General features: G+C 41.5%; 1 long non-coding RNA gene across 2 annotated transcripts; it reads right to left on the bottom strand.

Annotated features, from left to right (window-relative positions):
* Positions 1-3052: 3052 nt before the first annotated feature.
* On the bottom strand, positions 3053-20167 carry LOC310898148. 2 transcript variants are annotated; one of them, XR_014582996.1, is made up of 4 exons: positions 20055-20167; positions 12634-12719; positions 9193-9362; positions 3053-4327 (listed from the first exon to the last, which is right to left on the bottom strand). It is a non-coding gene; the product is annotated as an uncharacterized lncRNA (long non-coding RNA). The 2 variants fall into 2 exon arrangements; XR_014582997.1 differs by having other exon boundaries at positions 3053-3486.
* Between the last annotated feature and the right edge of the window lie 2616 nt (positions 20168-22783).

The following is a 22783-nucleotide window of genomic DNA, read 5'->3' as shown; positions in this document are numbered from 1 at the left end:
ACTCGTACCGTGTTCCCAGTACCGAGGGAACTCGTTGTTATTTCTCTTTTTTATTTCACACCCCCTCCCCCCCCCTTTTTTTTTCTTCTCTTTACAAGATTGCAGTCACTGATGCGTGTGAGCAACAGTAGTGATCATATATAAGAGCTAGTAAATAGCAGTAGTACCAGCCCTGGGGAAGCCAGGCAGGTTGGAGGGATGGAGCTGCCCTAGTTCTGAAGGAGAGCTTCAAACCCCGTTAATTTATCGCCCACTAAAAGACTCACGCTACAGTCTGAGGCACTGTACCCCGTGGAATAATATTGTACCTTTTTCAGCTTAGCCATAAGGAGTGTGTCCACCTTAGCGCTGCCTAAGGATAGCCACAGATAGAAGGTGACTTGTGCCTTCTCCACGGTGTCTTCAGCACAATCCACCTCACTAAATGGCATTAGCAGTACCTGTGTAAAAACGCTGCACATTAGAAGTTTTGTGGGAAATGTAGTCATTAATTAAATATGGCAATAGCATGTTTTCAGGTCTTTAAGTCTAAAACAGATGTAGGCTGAATTGTCTTTCTGAAGAAAAGCAGCCTCTTGCTATTAAAGAAATACATGCAACAGTGCAGGCTTTTAAACTTGTGCATGCTGTGGTCCGTTCCACCTTGAGCAGCGAGTGTATTCTGTCGTTTCGGAGGTTTATACTATTTGACCACGTGGAAAAGTTCATACTGATTATAACTTTAGAAGTAATTAAAGGAAAATGTAGTTCACAGTGAAAAGTCCAACTTATTAGAACCTTAGGGTTAAGCCAAATGCTTAAAAGAATAAGATTTCCTGAATAATTTTACTGCACTGTTACGTTTGTAGATGTCTGCATTTTTTCCCACCTCGTTTTCACCGTGGCCTAAAGTAAGATTAACTAAAATAAGAGTGAACAAAAGGCTCAAACTGCTTGTAAATATTCATCCTACAGTTAGGAGAAGCAGAGACTAGAGGGAAGTAGCTAGTGCAGTAAGTTCATCATAAGCAAGATTGTATCTAATTTTTTTCTGTATCCAAATGGCTGCTGTGAAACTTTGTCAGAAGATGTGAAGTGTAAAACAGATGTTTCAAAGCTGTCTGGTGGCAGATTCTTCTTTTGCCTAGATGAAGTGAGAGCAATAATTTCTGTAGTTGGTATTTCTCTTTCGAGAAATAAAACACAGGCTGTACAAGAAAAGAAGGAATAGAGGCACGGTTTGTTGTCTAAAGAAGAAAAGCAGAAACATCCACTCATCCGCCATATTAGCAGCAAGAATAGAATAATAGAACTCAACATCAGCATTATTTGTTTGATAAAGCATAAAAGTGGGTATCAACGTGTGCAGTAAAAGCAACAAAAAAAAATTGTCTTTGGCCAATGGCCCTTAATTGTTTCAGAATTCTCTTTAGTATCTGCCCAAAATGAGAAAATGTCCTATGAAGAAAGTGTGATTTACCCATTAAAAAACAAACTGACACAGAGGTGTTGAAAGGATAAGGGGAAAATAATGACTAGCAGCTGTTGTTCCCTCTGCATATTTTCACACTATATGACTCTTCTTGGCCCTACAGTTTAGTAATGCAGTCCTGTTTATTGACAGAAATACAAATGTCTGTCTTTGCAATAATGACTTACTATCATTGACACCATGGAAAGAAAGAACCCAATATTATGCCATATTCCAACAGACCTTGAAGTATAGACTAAAAATGTTAAAACAAGGATAAAAATTGATTTAATTTTTTGTCATGTTTGTTGTTTCTTCTTCAGCTTGTGCGCAGAGCAAAAGTAACAATGCATTTGTAAACTACGATCTGAGCTGCACTTTAATTGTGCAGAAACCATTGTTTGCAGGAGCTACAGTAACCAAACAAGGAGTTGGTCAAATGGGAGTAACAAACACGCTTGAATATATACATAATTTTTTACATTTAATAGCAGTTCTGAATTCAACATGAAGTCTGATAGAGTCAGTCTCCTCACGCATTCTTGCTTCTTCTAATTAAAACTGTGTTCTCCTTTCTTTTTAAAGAAGTGTAATTGCTGAGCTGAAGGTTTTTCTTGGTTGCACATGTGTAACTAAACCGCCTTTAGTAATGTAGTCAGGAGTCAGGAGTCAGGATCCAATACATTATGTTGTAAATATCAGAATGGAATCAAAACTGAAAAAAGGTGTTGTATGCTTTTATTTACTCTCTTATGCAATAATAAAAATATTTGTGTATCCCATCAGTTCACAGCTTTTTGAAAATATCTCTCAAGGCCATGAATATTTTTTTTTTTTTTAATTATTTCCACTTGTCACTTTCCAAGCAGATCATACCTGAAAACTTACAGGGTTCAATTTTATTTAGCCAAAGTCTAATTATTATATGACTTATTGTGTAATTACAATTGAACAATTGCAAATGTGATAAAAATAACTCTTGCATGATCATTCTGGATTTACAGCAGTAGACCTAAAAACATGATTTCGTTTTCTCAGAACGTAAACCAAGCAGTATGTATCCAGAACAAAAGTAATTACCTTGGTTTGCTTTAAATTGATTAAAAGTGCTTTTGTGGCTTTCCGCAGTATGACATCTTGAAATGTAATGCACTGTTAATAGGATACACAGAAGAGCAAACACAGAGGGCTGTGCAGGTTTGAGTGTGCTACTACAAACAAAGAAGGTGTTCACAAATGGCTTAGAGCTAAATTTGACAAGACGGTGCTAATCACACTTGGACATGGGAATATCTGGACAGAGAACACTCAGCTGGCTTCATGTTAACCTCTCTGAAAGCAGTGATAGATCTTATTAGTAAAACATGGGCATGTATGACACGAGTTTATATAGAGAGAAAATGTGTCTGATCTGGTCAGAACTTTCTTTAGGGAGAAAGATAAGGTCAAACCTTCTCTTACTGAGACTGGACTGAGGTTAACAGTCAACATTTGATCTTGAGTGTTTGATAACCTAGCTTCATTTCAATATTTCCAATTTTGACAAAACTTTAGGACTAAGTTTTGAAAATTAAGTCTATGCTTACTATTTGCATACAGAGATCTACCATACATGTGTATGCCATTTATTTACATTTGGCCTATTAGCTGATAAATTGAGCTATTATTGTTATTATTATTATTATTGCTGGTAAATACAACGTTTACATCAGATATTTACGTGCATAACTTAGGTAGATGTATATCTGTTATGATTGCTTTACTAGAAATTTTGCAGCAGTATCTTATAATGCATCAAGCATTTTTTAGTTGTGAAATTATATATTTTTTTTCTACTATAATTTGAAAGTAAAGCATCAGTTTATAAAGAACAAATAACAGCAGAGATGGTTTTACCAGCCACTCTGTCCTCACCATTATTTGAGTTTGATCAATATTTTTGATTTTGCTGACGTACCTGAAGGAGGTGGGCTTGGTTCGACACTTCCACAAAGTGGAATCTTTTTCAGTAAATAGTATGAGATCCAAATTAGGTCCTAAGAAATAAGATACATAGAAGTTCAAATTTCTTCTTCTAAATATATATATATATATATTAACCAGTGTATCAGCCTATTCACATTATCGATGGTTATAAAAATATTGCTTAGCTAATAAAGAGACATATTCTTTCATGGAGATGTCCATCCCTCTTTTCCCCATCTCTCTGGATTTTGACTGCAGCGTAATAGTATTAAATGCTTTTATTTAATTTTATGAAGAAAATGATTCTTCCCCTTCCTCTGTCTCACTGGGTATGATTTCGTGTGAGAGTGTGCACACATGAGAGTGCTAGGGTGGTCAATGGTATCTGCTGGGAAAAAATAAACACGTTTGTGTTTGTGTGGATGTGCGGCACATGCACGCCTGCTTGAGGCCCCTCCACATACGTGCATGTGGCAAGGTGTGACCCCACACAGCAGGTTCGGTTTCCTCATTTGCCTCCCCCCTTACACTCCACTCCCAGGCCCATGCTGGCAAATGGTAAAGGATAATGTATCCGTATGGGAAAGCAATGTATTAAGGGGCTAGGAATGTGTAATGGGATCAGCCACTGGGTACAGGGATCTTTTTTAAAGTAAGAATATCATTTGCTGTCGAGTTATGGGCACTTTAAATTCCATGCAGATAAGAAACAGAGACATCAGTGCCGAACACCAATCTTGCCATTTCTTTTAATAGAATGGGAGTTAGTGAAACACTGATACATCATTAATGCTGGGGCTCAGCAGAAGTGTCTGGCTCGCTCGGCATAACGCAGCACAATGTCACGGTGCTCACTGCAGTTGGAGCTCCCAGTGCTGCAGTGTGGCACTGGCAGGATTTATCCTCTCACCTCTAAAAAAAAGTGAGAGGCAGCCAAATGTAATGAAGCCGCTCTAGCCCAACAGCTATTGACAGAAAAGAAGAAGAAATTAGATAATCATTGGAATGTCCTGATCTGACTCCTCTGGCTGGTAACACAGTCTCTAGCAGTGTCATCTCTCCTATGACAGTGTACCATTCAATTAAGCGTTTCTTCAGATTTATTGCCTCCCTAGCTAGAAAGATAGTCATGGAAACGGAGCAGTTGTTTTTCAATTTCCTCTGTATCGCTAAGACATCAGCACAGCATCAACCCTCAAACAGGATGCATGTCTCTAAACTTGGGGTATAGATAATTCAGCATTTAACCTCCAGTAGCAAGGAATGAATGAAACAGCCATACCTTAGACAAATAAGCACCTGAGAAAGGCAAACCAGCCCTGAGGAGTACACACAGAATCTTGTGCTGCACTGCGTGGATGACAGAGCCTTTACACAGGTGCCCAGAGATAAGTCCTGACAGAGAGCCCCAGCCCTGCGGTTCCTCTGTGTCCCTCCCCACAAAGAAGGGTGGCTTCTGGCTACTGCTGTCGTGAGGCTGCAGATCCCATCACGGCAGAATTTCAGTATTTCTTAATTGCATGCTCACATCTCAGCAATCCAAAGTGGTAACACCGAACACAGGGAATACAGAGCTCATTGTGCAGGCTTGTAGTAGCCTGCCTGTCCTAGTTAAGGTGCACATAAATGGCAGAGGTACCAAGGAGTAAATATTGGTATCGCTTACTCTTAAGACTGCCTGCTGGCTCCCTTAAAAATCACATTTTCCATCGCTTATAGCTTTTCAGATTTCATTTTGACTACATTTTTCTGTGCTAGGTTTATTCAGGTTTAGTTTTGGGGAAAACTGCAATCAAAATAAGACAGGCCAAATCACTGAGCCATTTCCAAGAATGAGGGGGAAATAAATGATAGAAACATTAATAGTGCAACAACACATCATCAGTAGGGCAAAAATGACCTGTCTCACAACACTCTAAACCCAGCTCACGTTCCCTATTAGTGGGTGAAAAATCCAATGCTTGGTGCATTCTGCTTCACGATGATAAGAACTTTTCTGGGGCTCGTTAATTAAACACTGACAGCAGCCGGTTTTGGACTGTGAAGTTTGCCATTGCATCAGGTATTTGCCTTTTGGATTTCCTCTGAAAATCTACTCAAATCTGGCCAAGTTCCAGGCCTATAAAAATTATAGTTTGAGTTGCTCACTAAAAGATTTTGAAGAATTTAATCACTAAATTCCTTGAAGAATTAAACATGCCTTGGGTGCATTCCATCCAGAACAGACCAGGTCTCTCCTCGCAACATAATATTTATGCTGTTAGAGGCTGGGGTACATCTTAAAGTGAGTTATCCAAACTGAGAGATGCTTTCTTTTCTTCTGTTCTCCTGTACTTCCTTTGTATAACCCAAACCCCCAGGCTGCAGCAAGAGGAGGTGGCAGGAAGAGGAGGAGGAGGAGGAAGGGAAGAAGTGGGCAAGTGCTTCAGTGACAGACAGGAACTGGGAAGTAAGGTTAAGGCTGGTGTTTGTGGGGCATTGGGAACTGGGACTAGAATTGATGTTAAGTGGAGGTGGCAGGGAGTTTTAATTAACCCAGTGGAAGACTGAGGCTGGGAGACGAAGGGGTAGTGAGACTGGGCGGCAGGACCCTGTTTGCAGCACCAGGGTCTGCGGCCTCTGTTTTCTTCATTCCGTTTTGCAAGAAAAAGATGTGTATCTGTACTGGAGAGAGCAACTTGGAGACCACCGCAGACACCAGTCCCCAGCCAATGCACCCACAGCCAGATGTGGGGAAGCTGGAGGACACAGCACCTGGTCAGCTGGGCAGACTGGTGGCCCAGAGTGTGGGCAGATGTAGCTGGTTACATCCCAGGCTGTTAGACCTGTGCTAACACCCAGAGCCTCAGGGGCTCGCTGAGATGCCCTCTACACCTGTCCGGCTGTGGCAGCTCACACCCATGGGTTTCATGGTAGACTTTCCACCTCACAGGGGAATGCAGCCATTCCAGTAATTGTGGCCCTGCTTACTGCCTGACTCTTCCTACAGTGCTTCCCATGTCATGGCCTCCCTCACTGTATCATTACTAAACAGGGGAGCCAGTTCAGACAGGTTTTGGAAAGAGCTTCTGGGCTTCTAAAGCTCACTTCTCTCCCTCATGACACTCCCAGCCTCACAGTGTCACAGCAACTCCCTCCATGCTGGCCGGCCCACGGCTCTCCCTCCAGCAGGGACTAATCACAAAAACAGTGCTCACAAATCTACCTTGCAGAGCCTGTTGGTGCACCCAGGGTGCTGGCACGGGAACCAGGCAGGGTGTGGAGAGAGATGAGGAGAGGAGGGGACCTTTGTGAGATGAGTCCAGAGATCATCCGGAACCAGGGCTTGAGCTCAGGAGGGACATTGCAGCTGGCTGATCAAAGAGCTTAAATCCTGAGGAGATGTCTTGGAGGAATCGGCTCCAGTGGATATGGGGAAGAATAGCTTGAGGGTGTGGGTAGATGGGTTGAGTTTGAGCAAGTAGAGTGGTCCAGGTTCCAAATGGGCAGTGGAGAAAGGGAGGGCAGGGGTAGGACAGGTCAGAGAAGTGAGGATGCAGAAGCAAAGAAAGAATGGTTGGGACAGGAGCAGGCAAAAGAAAGCACTGAGCATGGGAAGGATCACTTGGTCTGGAAAAAAGTGACATGGTGATGGCAGACAGGAACAGGTTCTGGTGTGAAGGACAGGTGGGAATAGAAACTAGGAGAGAGAAATGGAACTATTAGAATAAGAAGGCTGAGGATAGGAAGAGCTGGAAGTGACCAGAGATGGGGAAAAGACTGAGAAGACAGTCAAAGGGAATGGGATAGGCTCTTCCCAGTGGACATTGGATCTGGTTGTCTTGGTCCCAGACGTGGTCTGGAGAAAAGTCTGGAGGGTGGATTCTCAGACTGGTTAGTAAGAAGTGAGATGAAGAGCTGAAACTGGGAAGGGAAATTACTAAAATAATACATTTGAGGGGAAGGAAGAGAGGAGTCAAATTTGGAAAAATTAGGTACAGGAGTTGCAGGCATAGTGCACAACCTCCCAAAGCCTGGGATGGACCCCGGGAATCCCTACCCTGGCCAAGCCTGTGAAACCTGCTGGCAAGGTCTCATCAGCTACTAGGGAGACTGCAAGCCCATACCACTAAGGTACTAAAGTAGCAAGAGCCTGCATCGTAAACCTGAAGTTTTCCTGCCTAGGTGCTAGTATAGCACTATCTGATGCAAAATCAATCACTCAAAAATCCTGAAACTTTTGAAGAAAAAAAAATTTCTGAGAGGTTCACATGTGAATTATATCTCATCTAATCTCAGTGTTTAAAGGCTAGTCATTCAAGTCTAAGATGGTGAATTCAGGCTGCCTTCAGAGTTAAATAGGAACATTCAGAGGACAATGCACTGCATCCTGAGATAAGGTGTCTAGGATGTCTGAAATGTACAGGGCAGGCAAGCTGACTAGCTCTCTGGCACAATCTGTGTCTCTCTACTGATTCTAAAAAGTGATTACTTTAGCTTGGCAATGACTAGCTGAGCTTGAAAAGAGCTTTTAGGTGCCTCAAGATAGGTAATATCAATCACAATGATACGTTTCTCTATTTTTGTGTCTGATATGAGAGTCTGCAGGATGATTCGTAGAAATGTTTAAGTACAGGACCCCCAGGGTCTGTAAGTGCAAAGTCTCTCGTGTAATTTGTGTGTCCTAAATAGCTTGGACACAGTGGGTGTGAGGCTAACAACCGCAGCTGAAATGTATGAGAATCATGCCTGAAATGCAGTACTATGCAAAGCTATGTAAAAATGAGATCACAGCTATCTCAAACTGGCCAGCCAGGTTTAAAGAGCCTTTTTAACAGCACTGTGTGTCCTTAGTTGCCTGTTTATAAAATGGCACCACTAGTAATTCACTCACTGTCCCTAAAGGCTCTGTGAAATCTGTTCATTAATTCATACAACTACTACTGTTATTGGCACTGCAGAAAACTCTTAGGGAAATTCATCAGAGCAGCATTTTGAAATCCTGTCTGTAAATTTTTGCTGTGTGAGAAAAAAGTCTGAGTGTGCAGACTGTACAGAGAGCAAACAATATATTGAATAGCAATTCAACGACTTGTCATCCCCTATTCTGGGCACAGAGAGGGAAGGGACTTGTGGAAAACAGAGTGTGTTGATGCCATTGAGACTGCCATAAAGCATGTACACACATGAACCAAATTTAAGTCATGCAGACAACCATAACTCCGGCATTTTTCTGGTGCTTGCTGTTGGAGTCTTAATAATGTTGTTTTGGCATATGATTGCTTGAGAGTGTGAAACAGATGTGTCTCTGCTTTATTCCATCTGGAGATTTTGCATAAGATCCTCCCCTTTTTAATTTCTCTCAGAAGCTTCTGAGCATGTATTTATATGCTCTGACTTTAATATTCAAGATACTAAAATATTCGCTATAAAATATATCCAAATATTAATTGTATTTTATACCCAGTTATAAACTATGAGGTGCAGTGTTTGACCTTGATATGAACACATATATTCTGGTTACTGCAAAGTAGATGACAGCAAACTTTCTCTGATAGGCATAAACTTGTCATTTTTAAAGAACTTGAAGATCATTATCGAAGAGTTTTTAAAGTTGCATGTTACGTGTTTTTATCAGTTTCCTGTGCTCAGTGTTTTACTGATTTCTTTCCTCTCTGAACTGTAGCCACAGTCTCATTATCACACATTGTGTTCTTATACATTCTTGTGTTCATAATACAAAACACAGAATTGCAAATCAGTGTGATATCATATTATTCTAAATTTTCTTGTCTCACCTTTTAAATTTTCTCCTGTCAGACTTTTTTCATTAATATGCTTTAAGAATTCCACGGATCCCACTTGCCAAGTTACCAAGGTGGCTTTGCTCTTTGGAAGACAAGTCTCTCAACAATTATCATTTTCTTAGTCAGCCAAGTATCTCTCTGGCCTCCAGGCATTACTGCAGCTTAAGGAAAAAAAAAAAAAAAAGAGTCTGAATTTTTTCCATTACTTTCACCTATTGTCCGTCTTCTTAACCTAGCTCTTTACCCAAAATAACAGTTTGGATCAAGCTCTATTTTTTTTTCTTTCCTTCTTGTTGAAATACTTCATGGCTATACTACACATTGTAGTCTCACCAGTCATTTTTTCTTAGCTTCACAGAGCATATATACATACATGTGTACACGTGTATATATATATATAGGAAATATATTTTAAAAACACTTCTACCTGAATGAATATGAGCTAGTCAGAAAGTGACACATACAAAATAGAAACTCTGTCAGATATCTGATGTATATATATGTGTATGTTTGTAAAAAACTTAGGTACTTACATATATTATAGACATATATTTAAATGGTGCTACTGTTAAGAAGAAAAATTTTAAACGCAGAGAGTGTTCAGAATGTTTTCCAGATGAAATGCAAATTTCATCATGGAAATGATTACCTCGTGTATTCATTATCTCACCACTGCAAGAGATCACTCATACTGCACATGACATTAGCGTTAGGCGAATACTCCAAACTAGAATATTGTTTGAAATGCATACCAATTGAACAGATGTTTGTCTGAAACAAGTATTTTAAATACATTTATGCGTGTATATTTGAAATCATTTTTATTTATTCACTGATTTACTTAAAGAGGATTGAAAGGACATGAATAGAAAATGCTGGGCTAATTTGTGCAAATATTAAGTGAATTGTCTGTTAAAGCAACTCTTACTTGTTCTGTTATATATGTTGTCAAGCACCTAGCAAAGTCTTTTGTTTTGAATTTTGAGCTATGTTAGCTATGACTGAAAACTAGGGCTATGTAATAACTGCAGAGTAGGTGGCGGCTTCTTTTCCTGGTGCATTTTCTGCTCTTATCAGAAAAAAAATCTTGTGCTGATTGGCACCAAGCTGGCAATCTATAGGGGATTCAATGGGCTCAAAAGGAAATGCTATATTAAAGCCTGCCCTAGCTCCCTCTGAAACCTGCAGTCTTTTTACTTTTGAGCTCCAGGGGAGTCACGTCAGCTCCCAGCTGTTGCCCCACCATCAATAAACACATTCCCATGAGTGAGGGGGAAAGAAAGTGCATGTTGACACTGCAAGATCTCTGCCTGTGCAGCCAGGCAAAAAGAAAACACCAGCTTCTGAGGACCCATCCTTTCACTGAACTTCTTCAAAGAGCTGAAGAGCTGAGATGCACTTCACGATACTGTTTATATCCAAAAGCAAAGAAACAGCAGAGGACCCGTGCTTGTTTATCCCCACACTGAGGCCAAGAAATAATTTATTCAAAGAAAACTGATGGAGCTTTTTCTGAGGAGTTGGTTTCTCTTTCCATTCCTACTGCTGTCTCTGTTCTCCCTCATTGTTCTTTTCCCATGGCGGGAGAGCAGGTGCAGGGCAGAGTCTGTGGCAGGTAAAGATATTCTAGTGCTATAATTATAATAAACACTTAAGTGTAAAATACCCAGAGGTTTCTGGATACACGTATAGGAAGTTCCACACAGTTTTCAGTTCCTTGCTCTCACTCTACATCTCACATCAACACTAACATCTTCAATCTCCTGGAGAATTTCAGAGGTACTTTGGGGGAAGCAATGTCCCTGGGAAGTATTGGCTTGACAAGGTTTCACAGTTCCTTGCATCCAGGGTGTCCATAGCATAGTGAAACGGGAGAGGGAACACTGAGAATATTCTGCAAAAGCAGCCGCTCTGATCTATCCCAGCACCAGGACAGTTCACAAAATGGCACCAGCCTCACCCCCTCCAGCACACCTCTAGGTGCTTGTGGCAGGCTTGGATCATGGCTGGTGGTGGAGAGGTACGTGGCAGGAGAAGCAGCATTGTGATTTTCATGGGCTTTATATAAAGATGGCATTTCCTCTCAAAGTGAGAGAAATTTGGAGGAATAGCAAGGATGGAAAGCAGAGGTAGCACAAGATTTCTGGGAGAACTCCCTGGAGGAGGAGGACATGGGGTTTCTTCCTGCGGCTCTCGCAGTCCTTGGCTTCTGTGCTGCCTGTGCAAACCACTGCGACAGTTGGGGGAATGGTTTCATCAGACAGGATGCACGTGTGACAGGAGAAATTAGCTCAGCTCAATAGCATGCCTCGCTGAACATGGGAGCCGAGAATAGAGTTTTCAATAAATCATTTACTTAAAAAGACTCACCTCTGTGCACAAGAGTGCATGTTTCCTTATTTTTGTAATAGGTCTGTGAACAGGCTGTGAAATACTTGAATTTTTGTTTAAAATCACGTATCTCTATTTTCCATAAATTATGCACGAGCTGTTTTTGCAGTTCTTCCTAACTGAACTCACACGGTCTCAGTGAGACGGACAGATTCACCATGTGTCTCTGTTCTCTTCCTGAGCTGGACTTTTATGGTTAAGTTTCCCATGAGGATATTATACACATTCATCTTTATCAGTTAAGACTTCTTTTTCCCTGAACATCTTGAGTATTGTGTTTAAGAGTCTTTGTTTTCATAGACCAGTATTCCAGTAAACAGGATAAAGGCAGACAGAGAATAGATGAAAACCACAACTTGAAATGTGGAGTGGAATGAGTCTGCCAGCACTTAAGGTTAAAAGAAGACCATAGAGGAGATTTTAAATGGAGGATTGAGGAAAAGATGACAGGTGCCAGAGAGCATACAAGTTGGAGTGACTCATCATCTACGAGGTAAAAGCAGAAACACTCTGCACGTGTGAGAGAAAATGACAAAAACCAGATAGGAATCAACAGAGACAGGTGCAAACATTCCACATAAAATTGGGCATATGAGAATGGCTTAGATCAAGTTTCCATATAAAAGTGCTCTGTGTCAATGCCAGGAGTCAAAGAACTGAGATGAGTGAACTAGCACATTTAACTTTAAATGTTTGAAATAAGAGGCATCTGAGAAACTTGCTGGAAGATATTCAGTGGGATACTGTAATACCAGAGTGCAAATATATCTGAATAACAGAGAAGATTGAGAGGAGGAGTCAGCACTAAGTTTTAAATTGATAAGAACAAAAATGTGCCATAAAATAAATTTGTTTGAAATTTGGGAATGGCAGGCACAAATGAGTTGTCCTGCTCTTGGAGGTCAGGCAGGCATATCTAGAGGAGCCTCCACCCCATCCCAAGGCAGAGCACCAGAGAGGTGGAGTGAGCCACCCTCTGTAAGTGCCTGTCACTCCCTGTGATGAGGAGCTCATGAGCATGAGCTCAGACAAAACACTTACCTCCTCAGGGAGCCACGTCAGGCATGATACAGCCACCTGATGATCAGGGCTGTACTGCTGGAGTCTTGATGGGGTGGTGACAACCGCTGCAAAACAACCACAGATTAAAGGCAAAATCTAAGTTGAAGAAGGAAGCCAGTCCTAAGCTGAATGAGTCAAAAGCAAATGGCAGGAGCTGTAAAAATAAAATAAAGGTAAATATTTTATATTTGAGGGAGTAAATATGTCTTGCACAGGTGGAAGTGACACTTCACCAATGTACAAGGTGATTAAGGTATCTACAACTCATTAAAGTGCAGAAATCAAACAGAAACAAAAGCTGTCATTGCTGTCACCTTATGAGCCTATGGTGAAACTGTGTTGATTGTTGCATGGAATATTGCTCCATTGTCACAAAAAGAAAATACAGTATAGCTAGAGAAGGTACAGGAAGGCAGCAATTAGGATAAGAGACTGGAAACGCCATCTGGGTAAAGACAGTAAACATTACAGGACTCTCCAGCTTAGGAAAAAAATAAAATAATGAAGTGCAAATAAAATTAAAGAAGTGTATTAGATATCTGTAAATTGTTAATGATACAGAGATAGTAAACAACTATTTCTCATAATGTGATATCTAGAGCCATCATATAAAATTGCCACGTAGCAGTCTTAAAATGAATGGAAGATGCTTTTCTATACAATATGTAATTGAACTGAGAAACACTGCCACAGGGTGCAGTAGAGACCAAAAGCACAGAGAGGTTTTAAAAAGGTTCAGACACAGATAAGACAGATATGTCAGAGAGTATTAAATATGATCACTTGGCTATCCTGTCTGACTTAGGAAGTCAGGGTAAGAATTGGTGTTTTCCCAGGGCTGGAGCCTGCAGGTGGGCTGGCCAGGCGCCTGTCCTGCTTGCAGTAGAGGTTCCTATGTCCTAACCAAAGACACAGAGTAGCTGAAGGGAAAATTGGGTGGTTATTTTCTCCAGCCATGCCTATCAGGTAATAACCTTTGATTATTGCGGTCTGGGCTGGATTCCAAGTGTTGAATTCAAGATGAACAGCTCCAGCTCAGTTATCGTATCCCAGGGGCTTTCATTTGTAAATGGAGAATAAACACGAATACCAAGTATTTCTTTATTGCACGAAGCGCAGCAACTCAGTCTGATTATTGCAACGATGACAAACATCTTTAACTCAGATGAAATATATGCCTTCCAGGGCACAGTTCAATTATTTCCACTTTCACATTCTTCTGTTCCAGTGAGAATTTGGTAAGAAAAACATTACCAGCATCATTGTTATTTTCTGACCAACGTCTCCTCTCTTTGCAGTCCTTACTCAGAAAACACGGAAAACGATGCTGTGCTTATCTGCCTCTTTCTGGTGGCTCAGTGCGTTCTGTGACTTGTCTTGAGGCACCATAAGCCAGGAACGATAAACTTAATTAAGCTCCTTAAGCAACAGCATTCTGGCTCAGTAAACATTAACACTTCCCCTCATGCCTGAGCAAACACAGAGATCTGGTCTCAGCCTGGGAATAGTTCAGAGCGCTAATACAAAAAACACAACTTAAGCCATTTCTGCAAATGGTCCTGAAAGGTTTTCTAACAAGTGTTAATCACACTTCTCACCTGGGAAAATAATTTTACTCTGCTGTTCCGCATTGTACAAGTGGAGTCTTTTGTGTGGATACATGGAATGATTTATTTGAGAAAATGTGGTGATGAGTGGGGAAACCTTTGCTAAGAAGCTTCTAACTGGTCCTCCTAGAATAAAAAAATAAATAAAAATAATAGACTGCAAAATCCCTGATCCTTGCCTCCATCAAAGATCATAGTAGCTAGAATTTAAATCTGCAGGTATTCCCCAGTGACATGGGCTAGATCATATTTTTTTTAAGATTTCAACAGCCTCACCCTACACAGTCCATAGGGGTCAGAGTTAGTTTTGTCCAAGTTTGCATCTGCATTTTATACAGCTTTATAAAGGCACTTGTGCATAGGCATGTGTGTGGTTATGCACGGGTTTGTACGTGGATCAGTAAGGGCCAGCAGTGGCACACCAGTGTTTCCCAGAAATTTCAGATGCCCATATGAGCACAGAGTCACAGAATGGCCGAGGCTGGAAGGGACCTCTGAATAACCTCTACTCCACCCCCTCTGCCGAGCTGGATCACCTGAAGCACGTTGTGCAGGGTGGCATCCAGGTGGGGTTTGAATATCTCCAGAGAAGGAGACTCCACCACTTCTCTGGGCAGCCTGTCCCAGTGCTCTATCACCCTCGCAGTAAAGAAGTGCCCCCTCATATTCTTCCAGAACCTGCTGTGCTTCAGTTTGTGCCCGCTGCCTCTCATCCTGTCGCTGGACACAACTGAAAAGAGACCGGCTCCATTCTCTCGACACCCTCCCCTCAGATATTTATACACATTGGTGAGGTCTCCCCTCGGTCTTCTCTTTTCCAGGCTAAACAGGCCCAGCTCTCTCAGCCTGTCCCCGTACGACAGGTGCTCCAGCCCTCTCATCATCTTCGTAGCCCTCCTCTGGACTCACTCCAGTAGCTCCGTGTCCCTCTGGTACTGGGGAGCCCAGCACTGGACACAAGGCTCCAGGTGTGGCCTCACCAGGGCTGAGCAGAGGGGCAGGATCACCTCCCTTGGCCTGCTGGCAACACTCTTCCAAATGCAGCCCAGGACACCGTTGGCCTTCTTGTCCACAAGGGCACATTGCTGGCTCATGGTCAGCCTGCTGCCCACCAGGACCCCCAGGTCTCTCTCTGCAGAGCTGATTGCATCTCCATAACCGATATGGTGGAAGTGCCATGCGATGGCATATGTTTGGAGCCACCAGGCCTCAGGGGAGGAGGGCATTCTCAGGGTATGCTCAGAGAGCAGCAGCATTGCAGCCCTTCATTCTTAAACTCAGTCCCAGGAGGAGGATTTGGGAGAAAAGAAGTGGCAGAGTGATGGGTCATCAGTGGCGCCATGGCTGAGGTCCTGGGGCATGGTCTGTGATGCTTCCCAATGGGTTTTGGGAAAGGCAGCTTTGGAGCATTGTGGGGATATGTGCGTTGCACTCTGGCCCAACGATTCATCACAAGTTCAGTAATTTTAACTTACCTTTACTCTTATCTTATCTCTTTACTCAGCTTACTAACGGAGAAAGGCTGGGGAAGAAGAGAGATGTTTGTGGTTTCCAGTACCTTTGAAAAAAATACAGTTGTGCCTCCTATTGCCTATATTTCTGAAAGGAATGGTAAAACCTGTTATATTTATCTGCACCACCAAGATTCTTTCACTGTAGGATCCCCTTCAGTAAATACTACAAAATTTGGTAAACTACATATTTCTATAAACTACATACTCTTTATTACTTCTATTCCATTCAAACTGGATGCAAAGAAAACAGATCCAGTTGTTGAGCTTTTATATTTGTCTTGTTTTGTCCCAATGTTAAAAGGCAAATTTTGTGTGGCAAAACCTGAAAATAGGGGAATGTTTGCATCCAAGATTATTTTTCCTTTGAAATACAGGATAAGAATATTATTTAAATAAGTCTTTGAAGTTTTATGTGTGCTCAAGGCTCAATTGACCCAATTCATATTCCTTTTAGTCAAGTCCATTTAGTCCTTATCCTTTCATTGACTCCAAACTATGTCTTGTTTACAAGTACCCATATATTCAACAACCAAACTTTTTGGTCTATGTGAATTTTGTGTCACATAAGTTCTTCAGGAAAGTGCTGCCTGGTTTAAAGGTTCACTATTATTTCACTTTCTTTGTTTGCAGCTATATTTTGTTTCCTCTCAAAGTCCTACTCTTATCCATCACTTTTGTTCCCTTTTATTGTCAGGCCATTGTCTTAGGGAACATGAGCTAAACACCAAGCACGCCTTTGTTAGTTGGTTGTCCTTATCGTTATCGTCAGAATCATTTCCTTTTACATTTGCATGTCTGACTTGCCTTCTCGAAAGTCAAAATTATATTACAGTCAGGACTGCTGTGGATGTAATGTGCACAGGAACTTCCTATTCATGTCCATAGAGTTGTTGTGTATCTTAAGCTGAGCAGAAAAACAATCCTCTATATTTGAAGAGCTAACTTTGGGGATTAGGTGAGGTAGATGATAGACTTGCCTTGGGACTCGTCCCTTTTATCTGCCTTATTTACCATCCAAAAGGGGTTAGTGATTCTTATAAATCATCTGGGAGATCCCAGCTGAGCTCCGGCCCAGGATAAATCTATTTAACTGTTATTAAAGGGGCTGGAGCAACTGAAATTTATGCCTTCAATCTGCCCAGAAAATGACCTAATCAGGAGGCAACAGGCCATCCTGATGGGGGAGGGAGGAAGGCTTTCAGCTATTCCAAGGACAAGCTTTCTGGTGGCCAGGAAAGCATTTCCAGATTCACTGGCCATAAGATAGAGGAGAGTATCTCCTGAATCTGCAGAGGCAGACAGGTCACAAGAGGACGGTAGGAGTCCAAACCCTCTGAGCAGGATCCGCTACATCAGATGGGGAAAAAGGTGTACGGAGGGGGACACGTGGAAAAACACCTGCAGGGATGAGCGACCAGAGAGGAAGCTGAGGTGCTGGACTGGCAGAAAGAGGACCCCAAAACTGGGTATCCACCAAAACCTCCTCTGTTGTCCATGTCAGGAGGTTGCTATTAAATGTGTGAGAGTAATTTATGTCCACTGGTGTGATTGTCCTGAGAGGAGGAAAGACATGCTGTTCCCAAGGTCTTCGTCCACCAGTTTGGTTAGAACCTACTTTGTAGCTCAAAAATTAGTCTTTTTTTTTTTTTTATTTGCCTAAAAGACTTCTTTCTACTGGAGCATTTGCTGTCTTCTTTTTTCCTCCTTGAGAACTTCCCTTGCCAACCATGTCACTGATGAAGTGGCTCTCAGAGCTGACTCTACCTTATTCTCCTGCTCATTCACCTTCCTTATAATCAGTTTATTTCTACACAATTTCTGAGTTCCAATTTTAAACTCCGACTCATGGCATTTCTCCAGTAACAGAATAACCCACCTTTTCTCCAGAGATCAGTATAGAAAAGAAGCGGTGCGTGCTGTCTGACTCTCTTCCCTCATTATCTCTACAGTTAGTATGAAATCTTTCATTTTCTATTCTTCACTGTAAACCTCAAGAGGTTTACAGCGTATTTTGATAACCTCTGCAATTCACTGAGCAGAGCTGGCTGTACCTTCATCCAGCAGAATGCACAAAAGTAGGCAAGGAAAGAACAGAGTTTCAGGTATGATTGCTTGCAGGTACGGAGGCTGCCTGTCTTTTTGCCAAGCAACATTGGTGAAAGACTCAAGGTGAGGGATCTTATAGAGGATGAGCTTCATGTGTTCTCATAACCCATGGAGACTTTATATAATATTATTCTTAGGTTGTATATTTCCATAAAGTAAAATAAAAATAGATTGAAAGTACATTCATTGCTCCAGGTGCATAAAAACACAGTAGAAAATCTGCAGATCATTGTGTTGCACCTGATGATACCATGTATATTTTTTTCTCATAAAACCTCTCCTTTGTGATACAGATGTTCTGTGTTTATAAGAAAAAATCCATAGTTACTGATGCCTTGATTTCTTTCTTTCCCATTTTTTAATTGGATTTTTTATTTCTCACAAGCCAAATTTCACTGCCTGTGCTAATATTGACTGGACAAAAGTGCAGTGGAAGGGAACAGTGGCTGGGATTGAATACAATCAAGACTTCTTCAGGATAAAAGGATATCAAAACCACAATAACACCCTGACAAGAGAGCAAATTATAACAAGGCTAGTCCTGGGCATTCAGTTTCCAGAAGGTCCCCCTGAATTCCACGAACCATGCTAGGATGAATAGTGCCAGCACCTCTCTTGCTCCATCACATCCTGAGGGATGGTTTGCACAATCTTTATTCAGGAAGCAGAAAGCCAGGGACCAAATTTTCTTTAGTAATCTCTAGTTTTGTCTGAAGTCTGAAGAGCCTTGCTTAAGACATTCAAACACTCTGAGCCTGGTGAATAAAGTATCTTTCAGTAAGTAAGGGATGCTGACACTTCTCAAAAATCTCTGACAGAAGCAGATCAATTTGAGATTATATTTCTTATGTCTAGAACATTGTGTTTTCTAATTCTTTTCTGTAGTTGAGAACTGAATGTTTTACTATATCCCATTTGATACCTTAGGGCTGACTCTATATCATATAAACTGAGGAAAAAGATTACACAATGTGGTTGCCTGTGTTCCTAAGTCAAAACGAGTTTTTCCATCAGTGAGAACGGCATCATATCATAATTCCCACGACAACTTGTGATGACAAACAGGATTACAATCTGTGGTTCAGTAGAGGAAAGAAATAGTGGAAGGAAACAAAGTCTTAAGAAACAAAGACCCTGTTTTCTCTCAGCTAGATTTTACAGCACAAAATAAAACAACATCCGGAGAAATTTGATTTTGGGGGTCCCTGACAGGCATTTTTTTCTGGGGTGTTTAATCATCTTGTGTTTGTCACAATCATCAAAGCACCAGGCTTCTGGCTTGCTGGCTGTGCAAGTACAACTTTATGTGTTGTATATATCATGATACAAAGTAGAAGAAATAAGGATTCTGAAAAATCAAAACCTAACTGAGTCTAAGGTGGAAGAAAAGAATGTAGGTCTTAGACCTGTGATTAAATCTCCTTTAGTTAACTTCAATGGAAACCTGGACTCACAGGGCTACTGGAGCATGTAAGACAACAAAAGCTGAAGTTCTGTGATGTTACAAGTCAGGAGCCATCTCTTTAACTTTTCAGTCATGCAGAAAGCCACAGAAATATCTATGCAGCCTGTTCTAGCATAGATTTATGTACAGTGGGCCCTTGATTAAAAAAGCATTTTAGGTATAATTCAGTTTAGCATGCTCTGTACTTTAATGCTTATTCTCTTTTCCTGCTTTACTAGCTTAGACACCTTAGAGATTAACATTTTTTTTTAAAAAACTTACTGCAATCAAATCATTAGTTCAGAACCAACCACCAGTGAAGACTAACTCCTGAGTTATGGTCTCACATTCTTTAAGTAAAGCACTGTCCTTTAAATAAACTCTACCACATTACAGCTATAATTCCCGCGTGGTTATCCCCTGGGGAAGCATCATCAAGAAGATATCATTTTTCCCATGCTCAGATCAGCTCACTGAAAGCAGCTGCCTTTGATTTCAGACAGCACTAACCCTCCAGGCCAGGCGTTTGAGGGGATTCTTGCCGTTTCAGGTGCAGCGCGGCACAGGCTGTGGGTTTCCCATTGCACAGTTGATGGGATCTGGCGACAAAACCTCCCTGACGCTCACCTTCCTTCGTGACCCCACTTGATCACTGTAAACATCTGCTTTCTCCATGCTACCCCCAGAAGGAAGGAAGTGATGGTTTGGAAAGCTAATTGCGTTTCTTACCAGAAGCCAGGGAAATGCCCCTTCTCTCCTCAGACTGCAAGGTGTTTCATTTGATACTTTCATTGTCCCCTCTGTGGCTCACGGAAGGAGGAGCAGAGGAGCTCTCACACAAAGCAAGTGCATTCACAGATTTGCTTCATAATACAAGCAGTAGTTTCCCAAATGTACGCTAACAGTTTTATTGCACAATGAACACATGGGTGGCTTGTGTTAATGTTGCATCTATTGAATCCCTGCTTGTCTAGGGAACCTGTAATTATCATATATAAAAAGCAGAGAGATCTAAAAGGCTCAGTGGTGATATTTACTTGTTTCAATCCAATGTCTCTTTGATACTTTAACAGAACAGCTGCTCAGCTGAAAGGAGAACTGGGAATGGAGGACCAGGAACTGCTCTCAGCCTGTGCAAGGATCCAGTGTGGGTGAGGCTTCCCAGCTCTGGCAGTTCCCCGAAGGGCTGACTTGGTTCCTTTAGGAACTCACCTTTACTTATATGTTTATGATTATGTTGCTCTTCAGCTGCTATTAATTATAAAAATGGGAGGGGTTCATGTTTAATATTTCCCATTAGTATTATATAACTTACTTCAGAATGTGAGATCACTTAAAAGGATGGAGAGATTATATACGGTTGCTCCAAAATAGTAAAAATGAGGTAAGCTCACACAAAAGTACATTAAGCTAAAAAGATGCTGCCAGGTAATTTAAGTCCAAAATAATATCTAAGTAGTAGATTTCAGTGTCTGTGAGCATATAAGTACTAGTACATATGATTAGTATATGTGAGTGTATGCCTTTCTCTTGGCTGGACGTGATTTTTTTCTGCCTGCTTGGCTATTGTGGACAATTTGGTTAAAGCATCAGATGTTTTTTTAGAAAACCAACTGACAATGGAAATCTTTTAGAATTTATTTTAATGTTTCAGCTAAAGTAGCTGTTGCTTTGGTTCACATACACAGTACATAACCAAACACTTAAACCAAGCAGAAATAGAATCAGGCTAGAAGAAACCTCTTGTCTTAATGACCAAATGATGAATTTTAACACTGTCAGAACTGTTGCCTTGGCTGGGGTTCCAGGCTGATTTTCAGAAATACCAAACAGCCATCTCCATCCAGTAAGCTTGGCAGAAAGCAAGGGAAACTGCACCAAAACCTCCAATTCTCCATCCTGGCTTTGTTTCTATGCAGCCAGAAGCTCCCTATGGAAATGAAGCCACGAGAGAAGAGGAGCACACTCAGGAGCCAGCCAGCCCCTTGTCTCCTCCACTTGTGTGCTTTGTGGAACAACACCCAGGCAGCCTCCAGCAGCCCTTTCCATCTTGTTTCACAGGCTATTGAGAAGTCCAGCCTGGAGAGTACCTTCCAGTGTGTGTCTGGGCTATTCTGTCCATGTCTTGTGCAGCAGGACAGATGGATGGCGGGCTTTTTTACTAAAGGGAATCCTCACAGAGGTGCTGCAGCAGCAGCTCCTGTGCGAGCCATGTACACCCCAACTGGCGTACTTGGCATTTCCCCAGCCCTCCCCTCCAATCCCCAGCCCATCCACATAATATTGTGAATGTTTTTCTGCGGGTTAAGGGAAGCTTCCTGAAACAGCCAGCTTTCTGCTGGGCTTTTTAATCAGCAATAATACTTGAGAGAAAAAAAAATCCTGTCTCTCCTTGTTCAATGTGACAACTGCGAAAAAACTGAAGGGGGTTGTAGCTCGTGCGGAAAGCACTGGAGAGCACTGAGTGATGCAGGAGCTGCAGCCTCCTGCTCAGGGCTGCCATGGCTATGCTCACTGTACATGGATGATTTCTCCCCTAAATCCACTCCAGCAGTGGATGTAAGCTAGCTGTAGGAAATCTGCTACCACACCGAAGGCAAACTGATTTAAATAATCCTCTCCCATTTATGCAATTTAAAATTCAATACAGTAAAAATGATAATTAGTATTTGGTGCAATCTGAGAGCAAAATGCCCTGCTGCAACAGAGAGGCAGAGTTCCTGAACCACAGCCATTAATAACATCAATACCAATTAGGCTCTCTAGGGGACAGCCTGATATAGGTATCATAAGTAATAGCTGTGGAGAGAAAACAAGACTGGTAATGCAATTACTGCTCAGATACGCAGTAAATGCTTTGCAATCTTCTAAATTCTGTAGGGCTTAAATACACCCTGAAGATCAGAAGTAAGTGTTGGGGAGAGAAAAGCTGCAGAGCAGGGGGGGAGTAAAGGCACAGTGTGTCGTTAAACAGTGGTTAGAGTATTAAAAACAGACGAGCTGCTTTCTCTGCGGCTCTCAGAGCTTAGAAAATCATCTAGTGAATCACATTGTAGCTGATCAGGATGCAGATCAAAAAGCTGCATATCATGTAGGGGATGAAAGGGAATTTGATTTACGGATCCTTCACAAGGGGAAGATGAAGATGAAATAGCAATGAGCATTTGGGTGTGTCAGTAAATGTGGCAGGCACTCATGGGTGCGCAGTGCAGTAGACAGCCCCTAACATTGACACAGTCATAGGGAGCCTCTGTGTGAAAGCCTTCTCTCATGTGAGGCTCAGATTTTCTCCATAGACTTAGGAGATATGAAAGCACAAGCTCTCTGCTCACTCTGTGTTCATAAAAAAGAGAAAGAAACAAACAAATAAACAAACAACAGAAATAAGTTTTCAGCTGTCATAGAAGCTTTTTTTTTTTTTTTTAAATAAAAGTAAAATGAGAGAATGTAAAATGTTA

The sequence above is a fragment of the Anser anser genome (assembly GCF_964211835.1).
Source record: "Anser anser genome assembly, chromosome: 3".
NCBI classification, from domain to species: domain Eukaryota; kingdom Metazoa; phylum Chordata; class Aves; order Anseriformes; family Anatidae; genus Anser; species Anser anser.
The sequence above is the reverse complement of the archived record's forward strand: the minus strand, read 5'-3'. Positions and strand labels throughout refer to the sequence as shown.